General features: G+C 44.4%; 1 protein-coding gene across 3 annotated transcripts in view; it reads left to right on the top strand.

Annotated features, from left to right (window-relative positions):
* The first annotated feature begins 9495 nt into the window (after positions 1-9495).
* Positions 9496-19937, top strand: part of SLC66A2 (solute carrier family 66 member 2) — a 123707-nt gene continuing 113265 nt past the window's right edge. Inside the window, exon 1 of one of the 3 annotated variants that reach the window (XM_033929780.1) lies at positions 9496-9963. The gene's annotated coding sequence lies outside the window, so the exon portion shown is untranslated. Of the gene's footprint in view, positions 9964-10137; positions 10429-19937 lie in introns of those variants that run through there. The other 2 variants (XM_033929778.1, XM_033929779.1) reach the window with 2 other exon arrangements.

Genomic DNA, 19937 nt, shown 5'->3' with positions numbered 1-19937 from the left:
AAAATTTGTAAAGATATTTATGATAAAAACGTTTTGAACTATTTATTATTAAAAATTGAGTCTCAGGTTTTTTAGCCAATGACTGGAACCACGGAGCGAAAAAACCACGCGGAAAGATAAGTCTATGATAAGACTGAGCGTGGGCTCCTACTCTGAGGCTTTTTCCTGAGTGAATACAGTATATTAATTTTTCTGAAGAAGTTTTTATGAAGGAAATTTTTGTTAAAAAGTAAAAAATAAGTAAAAAAGCTTAGGTGGTTGTAGCACCTCTATAAGTGGTGTGTTTCTTTACATTTTTGGTAGAATAAGTCTAAGCCAGCCCACGTCCTGCCCAACTCCCGCCCTCGACACGCCTCCCAAAACACCCCGTTTAGCTTTGGATGTTGAGCGGCACTATGAAGGCCTAGGTAGTTTTTTCAATAACGACATTCCCTATGTGCGGGCGAGCGTTGTCACCCAGCCAAGAGCAACTGAGGTCGAGTTTTGTGCATTTTTTATGCACATTTTTTGAAAAAAAAATCACAATATACTGCTGTGACACTTCTTCCACATGGAACTTTGTCTGTGATGATGATGTCTTCATGATCATAAGCAAAAATCATTTTTTGACTTTTGATTGAGCTCGTTAAAATTTTTTTGGTCATGGGGAAGATGGAGTTTTCCACTCATCATTGGAAAACTACGCAAATATGGCTGGGAGGTGTTACCTCATGCTCCCTACAGTCCAGTAATGAGTCCACCAGATTTCAACCTTTTTCCAAAGTTGAAACAACCTATGCGTGGACATCGTTTTGCATCTCTGGAAGAGCTTTCTTCTGCCGGTATCTGAGCCATTCGGTAACTGAACAAAAACAATGTCTTGGATGGAATAATGAAGCTTCCCGGACATTGGGATTCAGTCATTGCAAAGCAGGGAGACTATATTGAAGGATTATAAAACCTTGGTTTGCGAACATAATTCGTTCCAGAAGCATGCTTGTAATCCAAAACACTCATATATCAAAGCGAATTTCCCCATAGGAAATAATGGAAACTCAGACGATTCGTTTCACAACCCAAAAACTTTAATACAAAATGCTATACATACTTGTATTGCAAGACCTCGCTCATTTAGAACAGTCACTACACTCCTGCAGCGTCAGAGATAGAAGAATCATCGGCTCAGTTATGATGATGTGACGCGTATATGTACTCATATTGCAAGACTTTGCTTGTTTAGAACAGTCACAACACTCTTGCAGCGTCAGAGAGAGAACCATTGGCTCAGTTGTAATGTTTGTATACTATATGTACTTGTATTGCAAGACATTGCTTGTATATCAAGTTAAAATTTAATAAAATGTTTTGCTTGTCTTGCAAAACACTTGCAAACCAAGTTACTTGCAATCCAAGGTTTTACTGTACTTGAAAAAAAATAAAACATGTAAATAAAAAAAAAAAATAGTGTGCATTATTTATGAAATGACCCTCATATTTTGCATAATCTTCTGCAGTGAATGCTCTTATTACATCAGCACTTTAGGAAGCTATTTTGTAGAATTTCAGGTTGGCCTATGGTAGCATTACTTGCATTTTTTTTAAACAAGTTAATGGCTTTTTCCCCTCTTTAGAACTGAAATGCATTAAGCTAATTTCCTGGGATAGAGTGATTGGACTAGCTGGATAACTAAGGATCACCCTGGTACTAGCCAGATAGTGCCATTGAATATCTTTATGGACCACCTCAGCGCTAACTGGATGGTGTCATCTGTCTCAGCAGGACTTAGCTAGGTGGTAGATGCTGTTACCTTGATAAGTCCTTTTAAATAAGTGATCTTCGAGTTTTTGCGGAGAAATTGTAAGAAAAGTAGAGTGTCCTAAGGCTTTTGTCATTGCCGGGTGTGCACTTTTAAGTTGTATGCAATACCTTCCAGAGAGAGGAGGCCAACTGAGATTGTTTAGCCTTGCTGAATTGAACTGTTGGTGATCTGCAATGACGAAACTCTGCTAGACAATAATTTGCCATTTGTATATGAATGCATAAAATGGTAGGCGTGCCAGTGTCTGCTTCATCAGCTATTTTCCTGTTTAATCATCTTAGTTCCATCAAAGACTGTGACAGATGTGAGAACTCTCTGTCCTGATGGCTTTTCTTATTGCCAGAAGTGCTCTTAGTTAATTGTAGGTCGGTGGATTCTCCCTCACCCCCTCCTCCTGCATAACTCAATGGCATATTTCCATTTCTAATTTGTAACTACTTTGAAAAAGTGTCTGCAGCCAGGGTATGCCAAATAAATGATGAACTCTTCTGACAGGATGGGGACAATATCTGAACTATTTGCCACATGGACTAAGGAGTATGCTCTTTAATATTTAAGAAACTTATATACCAGTGTAGGGTCAATAGTTGTGCACCTTCTTGAAAAATTTCAATATATTGATACTACCAGGACCGAGGCAGAGTTGGTGGGGATTATAAACAAGATATCTGGAGATGCTTTGACCAGCTGTACATGGACTTGTAGAACTTTTGAACTACATGCTAAATGTATCTTTTGTTTACAATGCTCAATAAACAGATAAAAAAATATTAAGAACATAAAATTAAACATACACAGACCCTTAGTTATATCCATGAAAGTGCATCACCATAATATATCCTACTCAATACAAGTACCCGCATAGCTGTCCTCAGATGCCTTGCTTAAAACCATAAAAACAATACTGCGACATTTTAACTAGACTATCCAGAAAATCATTCAAAATATTGTCTGTTTCCGACAGTCTTCAGAAGCTATCCTCAATGTACGTCATTGGAAATAAGTGACACATACCACTGTGTCTGAATCACTTCCACCAACGGAGCAATAGACCGAGGGGAGGGGTGACCTAGTGGTTAGAGCTGCTGCCTCGGCTCCCTGAGGTTGATCCCAGCCTGTGACTCTGGGCAAGTCACTTAACCCTTCATGCCCCACGTACCACAGTTAGATTGCTAAGTTTTTTTGCTAAGTTGTTAGTCTCTAGAATACAAACTGTTCTACCATATCTCATCTCAAAAGATCAAAATGGTTTCATGGTTGGTAGGCTTGCCAGCGATAATTCCAGAGTATTAATTAATGTGATCTCACAAGCTTCCCTCTCCTCCACGCCTATGGTAGCTATGGCACTGGATGCAGAAAAAGCTTTTGACCGTATGGAATGGTCCTATTTATTTTCTGTTCTGCATTGGTTTAAATTTCCTCCTACACTTATTAATATGATTAAAATTTTGTACACCATCCCTACTACAAAACTTTATGTCAATGGTTTATTTTCAGATCCTTTCCAACCGAAACGTGGTACCAGACAAGGTTGTCCGCTTCCCCTTTACTCTTCAACTTGGCTATAGAACCTCTCCTTATTAAATTCAGATCCAACCCCTTAATCATCAGAGAAAAATTTGACTCCTTAGAAATCAAACTGTCGGCATATGCCGATGACGTGCTACTCTATTCTAACCCTAGCTCTATACCACATATACTACAAGATATTGCTCAATTCTCTGAAATCTCGGGCTACAAACTTAATATCTCTACAACTGAAGTACTACCACTGAATTGTCCCGAAGCTATACACATTATTAAATCACATGGACTTCAATGTTCCACTACTAAGATAAAATATTTAGGTATTCAAGTTGCAGCTACCATTTCAGATATGCAAAAATATAATTCTGATCTCCTTTTAGACCTTTCAAACAAACTCACTTCTAAATGGACGCCACTAAAATTATCATGGCGGGGTAGGATAGAGACAGTCTGTATGATGATTACCCCTGCTATCAATTATATTCTAGGAATGCTACCTTTCTATCTCACTTATACCAAAATTGACTCTATTCTAACAAAATTTATTTGGAACAACAAAACCCCGAGAATTAGTCTCAAAAAACTGAAAAGGACCAGAGTTGAAAGTGGTATTAACTTTCCTTGCTTCAAAATGTATCACACTGCCTTTATAATGAGACAAGGTTCGAAATGGATAGCCACGAGATCATCTGAAGAAATTCCTACTTGGCTCCACTTGGCTCGATTGCTCTCTTTCCATTTTTGGATAGACCCCCAAAACCTTTGGTACACCTTCATATACAAGATAGTTCAAAAGTAATCAAATATATTGATGGCAAATTGAAAATTCCCTGGTTATCTACTAACTATATGCCCATCTGGAACTCAACCAAATTACTGATACAAAGTCAACCCATTCGTTGGCCTTTATGGAAAAAAGCAGATATCTGGACTCTCATACAACTCTTACATAACAAATCCACTAAATATCATCTCCTTATGACCTAATACTTCTCCTGGCTCCAACTGAAACACTGCATTACAGACTTCTGTACTACCCATACACTTACTGATTCTACTCCCTCCATATTAGATCTTAGTATGAAATTTAGCAAGAAAAGGGGTGAAGCTTCCAACTGGTATCAGACTTTACAATTAAAATCATTAACTGGCACACCTGGGGTTCAAGATATCTGGAGTAAAGAAACAGGAACACAGTTAGACGAAGAACAATGGCACATCATTTGGTTACATACATTTAAACTCCTTAGACCCTCTGCTATAATGCAATCTTGCTATTTCTTATTATATAGGGCAGGGGTGTCCAACCTGCGGCCCAGTGAAATATTTTGTGCGGCCCTGATCGAGGGCGATGCAGTGTTTTACTCTGCTGCCCCTGGGTGTTTACCGTCTTGCTGGCTCCCTCCCCTGTCTTGCTGCAGCGTTTGCACAGCCCCAGAAACATTTTTTTTGGCTAATGCGGCCCAGGGAAGCCAAAAGGTTGGACACCCCTGACATAGGGCATTCTGGACACCAAACAAGCTCTCTAAATTGTCCTCGGAAGGAAATAACAGATGTTGGTCCTGTAAATTGGTCGTTGGGACTCTTGACCACATGATATATTACTGTCCCATCATATCCAAATATTGGTCCCAAATTTGGGACTTCATTTCCCAAATTTTATCAATTAAATTAAAGAAACTATATCTTTAGCGAAAATACTTTTTGGTGAGTTTGATCTAATTCTACTCTGTCTAAACATCATATTGCTCTCTTCCAATCCATAACTGCCAAAAGGATGCATAGAATCCACAAATTTATGTTTATATGGGACCCAATCATTAGTTACTGTAAATCACATCTGACTTCTCCCTTAGCTCAATTATTTCCCTCTGATCAGACTCACTCATAATGATATAGCTTGTACTTTTGATATGTATTAATGTCATGAAACTGCCCAATGATAGATCGATGTTGCCCTTGCTAGTTTCTCTCTACAATATGCCACTGTGATATTCCTATTTCTTCCTGGTGATGCCAGTTTATAATGCCACACTATCATACTTATATTGCATAAGTTGTTAATCATATTACCAAATGCTCATGTAACGATATTATACCTGTGTACTTATTATATCTGTGTAACTCGTCATACCTATGTTAAAGTTGTTGTATAACTTTTCTTATTGTTTAATCTATAATAATAAAATGCTAAGCGCGCATGCGCACTCTTATCCCATGTTCCCTGAGTCAGGATGTGGCCACAAGAGTGCGCATGCGCGCTTACCACCATCTCTCTCTAGCAGCGGGCTTCAACACTTGCAATTACCTGACAAAGTTCATTTTTTAGCTCAAACTGCTGCCGCGGCTCCTCTCTCTAGAACCGCACCAGGCGAGGATCGAGAGAGGAGCTGCGGCGTCGGCTTTGAACTAAAAAATGAACTTTGAAAGCGGGCCGAGGACCGCAGCCAGCCGCCGATCGCCTCCACAAGCGAAGTGAGGAGCCGGCCTGGGCGGTGCAAGGTCCATGCCCGACCCCGGCTCTGCCTAGCGCTGGTTGCACAGCCGAGCTGCTGCCATTGCTGCTCCGCACAACCCCGGCCTCCCTGCGAGCCCTGGCCTCCTCCTCCTCCCGCAGATGTGTGCGCACAGATGGGCGGCTGGCCCGCAGACAGGAGGCTGCTGAAGCCGCGGTGGAAACGCACAAAGCTTTCCTGGGGGAGGGGATGGCGAGGAGGGAGTGGGGCAGGCTGCAGAGGCTGTCGGTGCCTGCAGGCTGCGGCGACTTGAGGCGGATGTCGGTGGAGGGCAGACAAAAAAGGCCATGGGCTGGAAGGCCATAGGTCTGGGAACCGGCACTGGAGTATTAGTGGGGACCTGGTCCAGTAGTGGCCAGGTCCCGAAGATTAAAGGTATGCCTCAGAGGGCCTGAAGAGCCCAAGGAGGTTGGGAATGGGTGCAGAAGTACAGGTGGTTGCCGATTGCTGAAAATACTATTTTTAGGGCTGCGGTGGGGAGTGACAGGGACCCTGGCAGTAGGAAGCCAGAGTCCTAAGGGTGATTTTTGAAGGCTACAGAGGCCTGGAGGGTGCAGAGAAACGTACAAGGCTAAAGTACAGTGCAGAGCAGGCTTAATTCCCTGCATGTGCAGAGGCACGAATTTCACGGCCTCCAGGGGTCCGGCCTCAACCACATTGCCATAGACGAGAGCCTGATCACCAAGGGAAGGCCTGCTTTTGACCCGGCCACCTACGCCCGCATGAGTTATCCAGGTGACTATCAGGAAAATAGCATAGTCTAGCACAAAGTCAATCCTAAACCTGTCCAGATAAGTTATCACGATCGCAGCTAAATATCTAAGCTTTTGGAACCTCACTGTTCTATCCAGATATTCAGCAGACAGCCACTGATCAAATACTGCTACTGAATATCCAGATTATTTTCAGCTGTAGAGGCTGGCATTAAAAAAAAAAAATGTGCAGGCCAGAACGCGGGAAGGGAAATGGGGGTAGGGGAAAGGACGTGCTGTGGCTGCTGCACAGGGAGGGGGGGAATAAATGCTGCTGATGCATAGGGGGCAGGGAGAGAGACACATACAAAGAAAGACAGATAGACAGACAGCGGGAGGGAGAAAGAAAGGAAGGACACAGGGGCAGGAAGAGAGACAGAAAGACAGACAGACAAAGGGAGCCAGGGAGAGAGACAGACAGACAGAAAGAAAGACAGACAGCGGGAGGGAGAGACAGAAAGACATATTCTAGCATCCGTTAGAATGGACAGGAGGAGCAAGCAAGGGGTGGTGGTGGATAGCCGAGGAAAAAGAAAGACAGAAAGAAAGAAATACAGAAACAGGCTAAGGAGAGAGAGAGAGAAATAAATAAATAAATACAGACTCACACACACATATTCTAGCACCCGTTAATGTAACGGGCTATAAGACTAGTAATATAATAAAAATATTGACCAAAAAAACCCCACGAGGAGGATGTTGATCCACGATAAATTGATTACCCTTTAATTTGGTGATAAGAATGAAACAAATATCTCATAATGGTCTCAGAAGGTAGGGTGGTCCAAAAAAAATTAATACATTTTATTTGTCCACAAGACTAATTATTCTCCTTTATATAAAAATGAAAACCACACAAAATTTTACTTAAAATCAAAGTTTAGGGGGTTGCCCAACCTAGTATATTGCAATTCTTGTGTGCTCGACAAATAATGGTCTATGACTTAAGAGCCGCCTTTGATGCAGAAGGAAATATCTTTCAGTGGCTGGCCACTACCCGAAGAACAAATTGCTTTTGTTCTTCATCTTTTGTGAAAGTATCGTATTTTTCATTGAAGCTTATCCCGCATTCTGCTGCATCATTAACAACAGTCCGTTTGGATGCTCAATTCCAAAGTTCCTTGAAAACTGGATCATCAGTTGAGGAAGGGCTCTCCCTGTCCCCCAAGGGCCCGCTGTCCCCCATGCAATGGAACTCTTATGAACTACTGATGTCAAGACATTATATGCAGTTCTGTTCTGTACTTCACCTTGGATTTTTTAGGCTAAGGGATCCTGCTGGATCCAAGGTTTTGCTGGAGAAAAATACAGGCCTATATTAAGCTTCATTTACCAGAAGCAAGTTTCAGACCATGTGATCAAGAGTGTGTGTAAGTTGCAGGTGCAGTCCTTGGTACAGAATAACAAGTCTGTATAGAAAATACAGGTGTCAGTCCACAGAAATGTGCTCATTAACATCAGCCTAACATTCAACCTGACACTGCAGCACACAAAAATACAATTGACTATTTTGCCAGCAACTTTCCAAATAAGGAACGTAAGAATTATTATTTTTTTTTATTTATTCAGTTTTCTATACCGTTCTACCAGGGGAGCTCAGAACGGTGTACATTCATTCAGGTACTCATTCAGGTAAGCATTTTTCCCTGTCTGTCCCGGCAGGCTCACAATCTATCTTATGTACCTGAGGCATTGTGGGATTAAGTGACTTGTCTAGGGTCACAAGGAGCAGCATGGGTTTGAACCCCAGGGTGCTGAGGCTGTCACTTTAACCACTGCACCGCTCTAGAAATCAGAATGTAGTAAAAGTGAGCCAAGTATAGGACAATCAAGCCATTGTGACATCACTGATGAGGTTGGCTCTTAGGCATCAATGGAATGAGGCATTATGATGTCACAATAGCAGCTCTGGTTATCAGAGGCTGAAGCTTTTCACACTATTTATTTAATGCAATTTTCTATACTGTTCTCCCAGGGGAGCTCAGAATGGTTTACATAAATTTATTCAGGTGCTCAAGCATTTTTCCCTATCTAATGTACTTGGGGCAATGGGGGGATTAAGTGACTTGCCCAGTGACATGCATATGATTCCGTCACTGATGCAACCTGGGAGGCAAAGCGTGTATCCATTGGAGGAGCATCATACATCGTTTAGCAAGCAAACATGGTTTCCGCAAAAATAACACTGAAATACGAGTCCCTTCTTATGTCATCCATCTTGTCCAACAGACTGTGATGTGAGGAGGCCTCCCACCGTAGGGAATACATCACACTCAAATGTTTCCAAAGTGATTGCCAAAAAAGAAAATGACAGGACATTCCCACATTCAGTGTTTATAAGATGCCTCCACAGCTCTACATTTCACGCATGACCCACATGTAGGAAGATGCTCGAGCTGGATGTATTAAATTTTCAATTAAAACTTGTATAATGAAGCTCCTGCAACTGCACACTTTATGAGGGCCTTCCTTCAAGCTCGTCAAAAACGTTTCTAAGGTATAATCACCAAAGTCTTGTTTTCAGGACTCACAATTTTCTGGAGGGGCGTGAAACCAAGCACTTTTTTTTTTTTTAAAGCCCTCATAGTATTGACTCGTGCATATAAAGCATACCTTTTATTTAGCTGGCTTATGTTCAGAGCACCTTCATTTCATGTTCTACCTATATAACCTATGCTGGCTCCCACCCAGCATGCCCTAACACCGCCCCCCATTCTATGAATAAAATTATTTGCATTAACAGCTCAAATACAAAAAAAAAAAAAAAAATCCTTTTATGCGATTAGCTTATAACTCCTGGTTAGCGCTTTGGTGGCAGCAACACCACCCCCGCCGCCGATTAATTAGAAATGTGCTGTAAGTCCTCCGAGTCCTCGCGAGCTTCAACAATTCAGTACAGCTGAACTTGTTCTCTGCTCGGACTGGCACAGCTTGGCTCACGCGCTGAGCCGTGCACGGACCAGCGACCTCGGAGGTCACCAGATCCACAGGCGCGCGCGGGTGCGGCGACCTCCACGTGCAGCGGTCTGGCCGCACGTAGAAGTCGCCGCCTTAGCCCGAACGGACGGTCTGCGCGACTGCGCTGAAATGAGGCGGCGCACTTGGACGTCTCGGAGGACCTCGGGCGCTGTAGTTGGGTCTCCGGGAAGCTCGAGCCCACGCAGCTCTCGTCCACCCTGGCTTTGCGATCACCCGCGGCAGACCCCCCTGGGGCTTTTCTTCCTCCTCTGACGTAACGTTTTCAATTTAGCGGCGTCTGGCTCTCCTCTGACGCAATTTCCTGGTTCCGGCAAGGTGGGACGTATCCGGGAAAGAGAAATTACGTCAGGGACAAGCTGTGGGACTGCTGATGCCGATGAGTGACTTCAGGTAGGAGTTTGACAATTGACTGTAGAAAGGGAGGGTGGCGGCGTGAGGAAAGGCACCGGGAGACCTGGCCTCCGGTTCCCGAGCGCGTGTGATAGAGAGGGGTGAGAGTGTGAGGGAAGTTGGATGTGTGCAATTTGGTGTCTCTGCGGATATCGGTGCCGTATCCATCGCATTTGTTCGGTAGCTTTCGAGTGAGTGCAACGGACTCCTAAGCACCGGAAAAGTTGGTTTTTAGATACAAGCGCGATAGATTCTGCCCACCTGTCTGTGAACTCAGGGGTCCCAATTCAACATGCCGGGGCTCTGCGTAGAAGTTTGATCGATGTGCACGCGGACACTCCTCACCCACCATCACTTTTCCATCCAGGGTACTTGCTCGCATGCACCGTCTGCACAGACCGAGTAATGCTGTAAAAGACGAGCATGTACTGTAGTGAGAGCTGAAAAATTACCTAAGCATAAAAAGTAAGTACAGTACTAAGAAAACATAGCACCTACCCTTATTCAATATACATGTGATATTCTTGGATGCATTACTGGGGGGAGGGGGAGGGGACTGTAACCCCCCCCCCCCTGTACAGCCAGGACAATCAGTGTTGGCGTTTCTGAGGGAGGGTTCGTGTTTATATGCAGTTTTCTGTTCAATAGTTAATATAATTGGTGGGTGGATCAGTTTTAACATTGACATGAAGCTTTTCTTTGAGCTTCAAAGGTGACTTAAGTGCAAAACTTCTCATAGCTGGAAACACTTCCCCTGCGTGGAGTGCCTCAAGATATTTCCATTATATTCCCCTTCCCCGTCAGTATTTGTGTGTGTGACTTAGGGGACTTGATCCAGGGTGCGTCTCCCATCATTCTTAAGCGGATTAATTTTTAGCTGCTCTACAGCTGAGGCTTTTTGGTAACTTTTCACAATTATGTGGACAGTATTAGTGGATGGAAAATAATCCTTTAAAGCTGCACTTGAATAAGACCATGATTTTGTAGATAGGGAGGTATCCTGAATTTCTTCTTGGAAAAAGTTAATAGTAGTGGAATAAACAATTAACTACAGTCACTTATTAAAAAAAAGTCTGGGAATCCTTTCTAACCCAGAAATTTTTGCTAATTGGATGGGGCAAGGGAGTACAGGTATAACTTTCTGTTAACATATGTATTTGAGTGGTCAATAAAATCAGGTAGGGGTACACCCATTCAGAAGGTACCGGGGAGAACACTGGACCCACTGGACTGTGCATTATCTTAGAGAGCTTGTGTGTCAAATCCTTTTTATAAAATCATTGTGTTCATTGATGGCCACAAAAAAACAAATAGACTGTTAACCTTTTCCTATCGTGTGTCCCGGATGACGGGACATTCCAAAAAAATGTCGTTGCCATCGTATGTCCCATGGCATGGGACATACAGTACGCCTTCTACCTATCATTTGTCCCATCTATTAGGCCATTGTGTTTACAATAGCCGTAAATGATAACGGTGAATAATACAAAACTTTGCTAAAATAATTACGATTGGAACCAGCATAACATAAAATTTATTACGATAGGAAAAGGTTAATAATAAGCAAGGGAAAGAGAACAAAACAAAGTATGTCATAATGCCTCTGCATTGCTCCATGGTGAGAGACTGCACCTTGAGTATTGCATGAAATTCTGATCACTGCATCTCAAAATACATATATAGTGCAGTTTAAAAAGGAATGGAGAAGGGCAACCACAGTGATCTTAGGTAAGGAATGATTTTTCAAATGAAGAAATTATGGCTCCTCAGCTTGAAAAAGAAAGGGCAGAGAGGAGAAATGATAGAGGTCTATAAAATTCTGAGTAGAATGAATAAATGTGAAACAAGTGTTTTTCTTTTTTAAGTACAGAGACTAGAGGAGATACCATTAAGTTACATAGTAGTACATTTAAAATAAATACAAGCAAATATTTTTTTAACTTGATGCATAGCTAAGAATTGAAACTCATTGCCAGAAGATGTGATAAAAGTAATTTAATGTAGCTGCGCTTAAAAGTTTGGACTGATTCCTGGAGGTAAATTACAGAAATTGCTATTAACATAGATCTGGGGAAAGCCACTGTTTATGTAGCTGAAGTAGCAGAGAACCTTACTACTTGGTATCCTGTCAGGTGCTTACTTGTGACTTGGATTTACCACAGTTAGAAATGGGATACTAGGCTAGATAAACCTTTGGATCTGACTCGGTCTGGCAGCTCTTTATGTTCTTATCTGAGGCAAGTGATACAGGTGATGTTATTTTAATACTTTGATTACTTTACAAGACAGTTTTATGGAGGTTACAATGGTTGAATACAATTGCAAAAGTGATTTTGCATTAGTAAAAGGTAGAAAAGAACACGCTTCTTATTTGAAGTCTCTACTTTGGTTGCTATTGGATTGGATAATTTTTAGACTTCTCACAGTACTTCTATATCCAATGTCTTCCATGGGCTTGCCCCAAAGTGTCTCTTTAAATTTCTGACCCAACACTGCCTAGCAAGAACTCTTTGGTCGCAGGCTGATGGTTGGTTATTTCATCTGTAAAAGAACTGAGGTTGATTTCCACAAGAGAGACAGTGGCAGAACATATATGGTTTGGATTAGGCTTCTATCAGAAATTTTAAATATTTGATGCTAGGTTACCTTGGGACCTGGGATTTTGTACCCCGAACTGGTTCCTGCCACAGCTGAAGAAAAAGCACTTTTCTGTTCTGTATTTGTACACACTGTTTTTACTAAGTTTAAGCCTTCTGATGCAGGAAAGAACTCCACTGCAAGTCTCATGAGGCTTGCACTAGAATTTTTCCTGCACTGCACAGCTTAAATCTAATAAGAACCTTATGAGGTCAGTGCTTGTTTTTGCAGCAGTAGGGATGATCCTGCTGTTTGGCTAAGGCAGGGGTAGGCAATTCCGATCCTCAAGAGCCGGAGCCAGACCAGGCCAGGTTTTTAGGATATCCACAATGAATATGTATGAGATGGATTTGCATGCACTGCCTCCTTGAGATGCAAATCTATCTCATGCATATTTATTGTGGATACCCTGAAAACCTGACCTGGCTCTGGCTCTTGAGGACTGGAATTGCCTACCCTTGAGCTAAAGGAATGTTTCCTGGATGGTGGGTGGAAAAGAGTCAACAATTACACCTTTCACTTCTCCTTCTACATGAAGCATCTGGTTCAACAACTCTCTTCATTACAAAAGTATCTTCCTGAACGTAAGGTTCCTCTTTTCCAACAACACATTTCCAGTCTGCTCCAACCCCGCAAATTCATGGTGCGCTCTATTTATGATTCTTTCGAGCTCACCTCTCGAGCTTCGGCCATGGCGGTTGCCATGAGACGTCTGGCCTGGCTGAGAGTTTCCGACCTCGACGTTAACCACCAAGACCGCCTGGCTAACGCACCTTGTCTTGGTGATGAACTTTTCGGAGAGTCCCTAGACTCCACCACCCAGAAACTCTCTGCTCATGAGACCAGGTGGGATACTCTCATCAAACCGAAGAAGAAGACTCCGCCTGCTCGCCCCTATAGACAGCAGTCTTCATACCAACGCAGATTCTCAGCCAGACCTCTTCATCCACCTCCGCAACAACCTCGCCGACCTCGTCAGCAACAGCAAACTCAGGCTCGCTCCCAATCTCATCAACCTGCCAAGCCTCTCCCTCAGTCAAAACCTTCTCAGCCCTTTTGACTCCTTTCTCCAGGGCATAGCCAGTCTCTCACCAGCGTTACCTCTTCCTCAACCTATCGGAGGACGCCTGCAACTTTTTCTCAGCCGTTGGGAGGTCATCACGTCAGACCAGTGGGTCCTTACCATCATTCGCCACGGCTACTCTCTCAACTTCCAGACTCTTCCACCAGACAATCCTCCCGTAGAGTCTGCTTCTCACTCCTCTCAAACCCTCCTCCTTCTCAAGGAGGTTCAATCCCTCCTTCTTCTCAATGCCATCGAAGAAGTCCCCCAAGACCAAAGGGGTCAGGGATTCTACTCCCGCTACTTCCTGGTTCCCAAGAAGACAGGAGACCTACGTCCCATCCTTGATCTCAGGGACCTCAACAAGTGTCTGGTCAAGGAAAAGTTCAGAATGCTCTCCCTTGCCACGCTTTACCCTCTTCTCTCTCAACACGACTGGCTATGTTCCCTAGACCTCAAGGAGGCCTACACTCACATTCCAATCAATCAAACTTCACGTTGCTACCTCCGGTTTCAGATACAGATATAGTACAAAGTGCTACCCTTTGGCCTCGCATCATCGCCCAGGGTGTTCACCAAGTGCCTTATTGTGGTGGCGGCCTTCCTCAGGTCTCACAACCTCCAGGTGTTCCCCTACTTGGACGATTGGTTGGTGAAAGCACCTACGTCTCCGCTTGTGCTACAAGCCACTCAACACACCATCTCTTTCCTCCATCTTCTGGGGTTCGAGATCAACTACCCCAAGTCGCATCTGCTTCCCACACAGCGACTTCAGTTCATTGGAGCAGTTCTCGACACCACTCTGATGAGGGCGTTTCTCCCCTCCGACCGTCAACAGACCCTGCTCCATCTTTGCCGCCAGGTGCTCCTTCATCACTCCATCCCTGCTCGGCAGATGATGGTCCTCCTGGGCCACATGGCTTCCACGGTCCATGTGCTCCCTCTGGCACGACTCCACCTCAGAACACCTCAGTGGGCTCTAGCCAACCAATGGTCTCAGACCACGGACCTTCTTTCTCATCCCATCTGTGTGACATCGTCTCTTCAGCGATCTCTTCAATGGTGGTTGAACTCCTCCAATCTTTCCAGGGGTCTGCTTTTTCATCTACCCCCTCACTCCATGGTCATCACCACGGATGCCTCCCCCTACGCATGGGGAGCCCACCTGGGAGAACTTCGCACACAGGGTCTCTGGACCCCTCAGGAACGTCAAGAACTCAGGGCAATGTTCTATGCACTCAAAGCTTTCCAACACCTTCTCTACCCTCAGGTTCTTCTCCTGTGCACAGACAACCAAGTCGCCATGTATTACATAAACAAGCAAGGCGGCACCGGTTCTCCCCTCCTCTGTCAGGAGGCCATCCGCATCTGGATCTGGGCCACGGCCCGCAATCTCTTCCTCAAGGCTGTCTACATCCAGGGCGAACAGAACTCCCTGGCCGACAATCTCAGCCACATCCTTCAACCTCACGAGTGGACTCTGGATCCGACCACACTCCACTCCATCTTCGATCGGTGGGGCACTCCTCAGGTGGACCTCTTTGCAGCTCCTCACAACCATCAACTGCCCCTTTTCTGTTCCAGACTCTACTCTCCTCATCGTCTGGCCCCGGATGCGTTCCTGCTCAACTGGACGGGTCGGTTTCTCTATGCCTTCCCTCCACTTCCTCTGATGTTGCGGACGTTGTTCAAACTCCGCAGAGACAATGCCACCATGATTCTCCTCAGTGGCCTCGCCAACACTGGTTCTCTCTCCTGCTCCAGCTCAGCTCCAGGGAGCCCATTCCTCTTCCTGTGTTTCCTACTCTACTTACGCAGCAGCATCAGTCTCTATTACATCCCAATCTGTCCTTGCTCCACCTGACAGCTTGGTTTCTCTCGGGCTGACCTCTCCACAGAATCTGTCTCAGCCTGTCCGTCGCATTTTGGATGCCTCCAGGAAACCGGCCACCCTCCAATGTTACCATCAGAAGTGGACCAGGTTCTCCTCTTGGTGTCTACTGCATCACCACGATCCCACCTCATTGGCGGTGGAAACTGTACTGGACTATTTGCTCTCTCTGTCTGACGCTGGCCTCAAGTCTACCTCCATCAGAGTCCACCTCAGTGCCATCACTGCGTTCCATGAGCCTATCCTCGGAAAACCTCTTACGGCTCATCCCCTGGTTTCCCGGTTCATGAGAGGCCTCTTCAATGTCAAACCACCTCTGAAGCCTCCTCCAGTCGTCTGGGACCTGAATGTGGTTTTGTAAGCTCTCATGAAACCTCCGTTTGAGCCTCTTACCACTACTTCACTCAAATTTCTGACATGGAAGGTGCTTTTCCTCATTGCCATCACCTCTGCCAGGAGGGTTAGTGAGCTGCATGCACTGGTTGCCGACCCACCTTTCACTGTTTTTCACCATGACAAGGTGGTTCTGCGCACCCATCCTAAGTTCCTTCCCAAGGTGGTCTCGGACTTTCACCTCAACCAGTCCATTGTTTTGCCTGTCTTTTTTCCCAAACCCCACTCTCATCCTGGGGAACAGGCGCTGCATACGCTGGACTGTAAGCGTGCCCTTGCTTACTATCTTGATCGCCCCAGGGCTTACCACTCATCCCCTCAGCTCTTTCTATCTTTCGACTCTAACCGTTTAGGTCGCCCTGTCTCTAAACGGATGCTTTCTAACTGGCTTGCTGCCTGCATTGCCTTCTGTTATGCTCGGGCCGGTCTCTCACTGGAAGGTGCTGTCACGGCCCACAGAGTCAGAGCTATGGCTGCTTCCGTGGCTTTCCTCCGTTCCACGCCCATTGAGGAAATCTGCAAGGCTGCCACTTGGTCCTCAGTTCACACGTTCACTACTCACTACTGTCTGGATGCCTTCTCCAGACGGGATGGACTCTTCGGCCAATCTGTGTTACAAAATTTATTTTCCTAATGGCCAACCATCCCTCCTCCCCCTCTGTTAGCTTGGAGGTCACCCATACGTTAAGAATATGCTGCCTGCTTGTCCTGGGATAAAGCACAGTTACTTACCGTAACAGGTGTTATCCAGGGACAGCAGGCAGATATTCTTAGGACCCGCCCTCCTCCCTGGGTTGGCTTCTTAGCTGGCTTATCTTAACTGGGGACCACGCTCTCCTCCGTCGAGCGGGAAGGCACCCGCGCATGCGCGGTGCGGTCAACTAGAACTTTCTAGTTAAAAGTGTCCGTACCGGGGCGTCGGTGACGTCACCCATACGTTAAGAATATCTGCCTGCTGTCCCTGGATAACACCTGTTACGGTAAGTAACTGTGCTTTCAGGGCTTCCAGTCTCTCCTCATACGTCTTCTGGCGCAAGCCTCCTATCGTTTTCGTCGCTCTCCTCTGGACCGCTTCAAGTCTTCTTACGTCCTTTGCCAGATACGGTATCCAAAACTGAACACAATACTCCAAGTGGGGCCTTACCAATGACCTGTACAGGGGCATTAACACCTTCTTTCTTCTACTGGCTACGCCTCTCTTTATACAGCCCAGCATCCTTCTGGCGGCAGCCACTGCCTTGTCACACTGTTTTTTTCGCCTTTAGATCTTCGGACACTATCACCCCAAGGTCCCTCTCCCTGTCCGTGCATATCAACTTCTCTCCTCCAAGCATATACGGTTCCTTCTGATTATTAATCCCCAAATGCATTAATCTGCATTTCTTTGCATTGAATTTTAGTTGCCAGGCATTAGACCATTCCTCTAACTTTTGCAGATCCTTTTTCATATTTTCCACTCCCTCTTTGGTGTCTACTCTGTTACAAATCTTGGTATCATCTGCAAAAAGGCACACTTTTCCTTCTAAACCTTCAGCAATGTTACTCACAAACATATTGAACAGGATTGGCCCCAGCACTGAACCCTGAGAGACTCCACTACTCACCTTTCCTTCCTCCGAGCGACTTCCATTAACCACCACCCTCTGGCGTCTGTCCGACAGCCAGTTTCTAACCCAGTTCACCACTTTGGGTCCTAACTTTAGCCCTTCAGGTTTGTTCAACAGCCTCCTATGAGGAACAAAGGCTTTGCTGAAATCTAAGTAAATTACATCTAGCATATGTCCTCGATCCAGCTCTCTGGTCACCCAATCCAAAAATTAAATCAGGTTCATTTGGCACGATTTACCTTTTGTAAAGCCATGTTGCCTTGGATCCTGTAAGTTTATTATTAAATTTGATTTTTTTTTTTTTGATTTTACGCAATATCCAATATTTCAATGCGTAACACTATCCTTTCTTTCAGCAACACTTCCATTATTTTTCCAACAACTGAAGTGAGGCTCACTGGCCTGTAGTTTCCTGCTTCATCCCTGTGACCACTTTTATGAATAGGGACCACATCCGCTCTCCTCCAATACCCAGGAATCACTCCCATCTCCAGAGATTTGTTAAACATGTCTTTAATAGGACTCGCCAGAACCTCTCTGAGCTCCCTTAGTATCCTGGGATGGATCCCGTCTGTTCCCATCACTTTGTCCACCTTCAGTTTTTCAAGTTGCTTATAAACACTCTCCTCCGTGAACGGCGCAGAATCTACTCCATTTTCTCGTGTAAGTTTGCCAGACAATCTCGGTCCTTCTCCAGGATTTTCTTCTGTGAACGCAGAACAGAAGTATTTGTTTAGCACATTTGCTTTTTCCTCATCACTCTCCACATATCGGTTCCCAGCATCTTTTAGTTTAGCAATTCCATTTTTCATCTTCCTCCTTTCACTAATATATCTGAAAAAATTTTTGTCTCCCTTTTTTACATTTTTAGCCATTTGTTCTTCCGCCTGTGCTTTCGCCAGATGTATCTCTCTCTCTTGGCTTCTTTCAGTTTCACCCTGTAGTCCTTTCTGCACTCCTCTTCTTGGGTTTTTTAATATTTCACAAACGCCAACTCTTTTGCCTTTATTTTCTCTGCCACTAGTTTGGAGAACCATATCGGCTTCCTTTTTCTCTTGTTTTTATTGATTTTCTTCACATAAAGGTCCTTAGTCATTTTTATCGCTCCTTTCAGCTTAGACCACTGTCTTTCCACTTCTCTTATGTCCTCCCATCTTAACAGCTCTTCAGGTATTCTCCTATTGCATTAAAGTCCGTATGTTTGAAATCTAGAACTTTAAGTAACGTGCAGCCACTCTCCACTTTAGTTATTATATCAAACCAAACCGTTTGATGATCGCTACTTCCCAGGTAAGCACCCACTCGAACATTAGAGATATTCTCTCCATTTGTGAGGACCAGATCCAGTATCGCTTTTTCCCTTGTGGGTTCCGTCACCATTTGTCTGAGCAGAGCCTCTTGAAAGGCATCCACAATCTCCCTACTTCTTTCCGATTCCGCAGACGGATCATTCCAATCCGCATCCGGCAGGTTGAAATCTCCCAACAGCAGAACCTCCTCTTTCCTTCCAAACTTTTGGATATCCACAATCAGATCCTTATCAATTTGCTGCGATTGAATCAGAGGTCTGTAGACTACACCCACGTAGATAGAAGTTCCATCTTCTCTTTTCAGAGCGATCCATATCGCTTCTTCCTCTCCCCAGGTCCCTTGCATTTCGGTTGCTTGGATATTGATCTTTACATAGAGAGCTACTCCTCCACCTTTTTGACCATCTCTGTCCTTCCTAAAAAGATTATATCCCGGTATGTTTGCATCCCATTCATGTGATTCACTGAACCATGTCTCTATGATAGCGACAATATCTAGATCTGCCTCTAACATCAGGGCTTGCAGATCATGAACTTTGTTGCTTAGACTGCGAGCATTTGTGGTCATCGCTTTCCAGCTATTTTTCAGCGGTAATCTCCTTTTTCGTATTGATTTTTGTTTCGTTTCACTTTCCGTTGCAATACTAAGAAATGAGTTGCTGATATTGTTTATGTTGCAGTCTTTACTACTATCACATCTTTTCTTTTGCTGGGGGTGGTCTCTATAACTGTCCTTCAGACATACACCACCCCCACCTTCTAGTTTAAATGCCTAGAAACATATTGTCTAAATTTATCTGCAAGGTTTCTTTTTCCTGCGTTCTGATTAATACAGGTTGCTAGAGTGGTCCATACTAGAGGTTATTTACATCCAAAGATCTTTAAGACTCCTGACGCAGGCCGTAGGGCCGAAACATGTACATGTCGGGTCGAGTATTTTTGGAAGAATAAAGAATAACCTGATTGTCCAGATGAGTTGAAAGACATCTTTATTTGGTGCACCTTTTTATTGGACAATTCCACTTGTTTCCATTGTTCTATCCTTTGTGGATTTGTTTCCCCTGTGTTTTGCG

The sequence above is a fragment of the Geotrypetes seraphini genome, chromosome 2, assembly GCF_902459505.1.
Source record: "Geotrypetes seraphini chromosome 2, aGeoSer1.1, whole genome shotgun sequence".
Taxonomy (NCBI): domain Eukaryota; kingdom Metazoa; phylum Chordata; class Amphibia; order Gymnophiona; family Dermophiidae; genus Geotrypetes; species Geotrypetes seraphini.
This window is presented reverse-complemented; position numbering and strand designations above follow the sequence as displayed.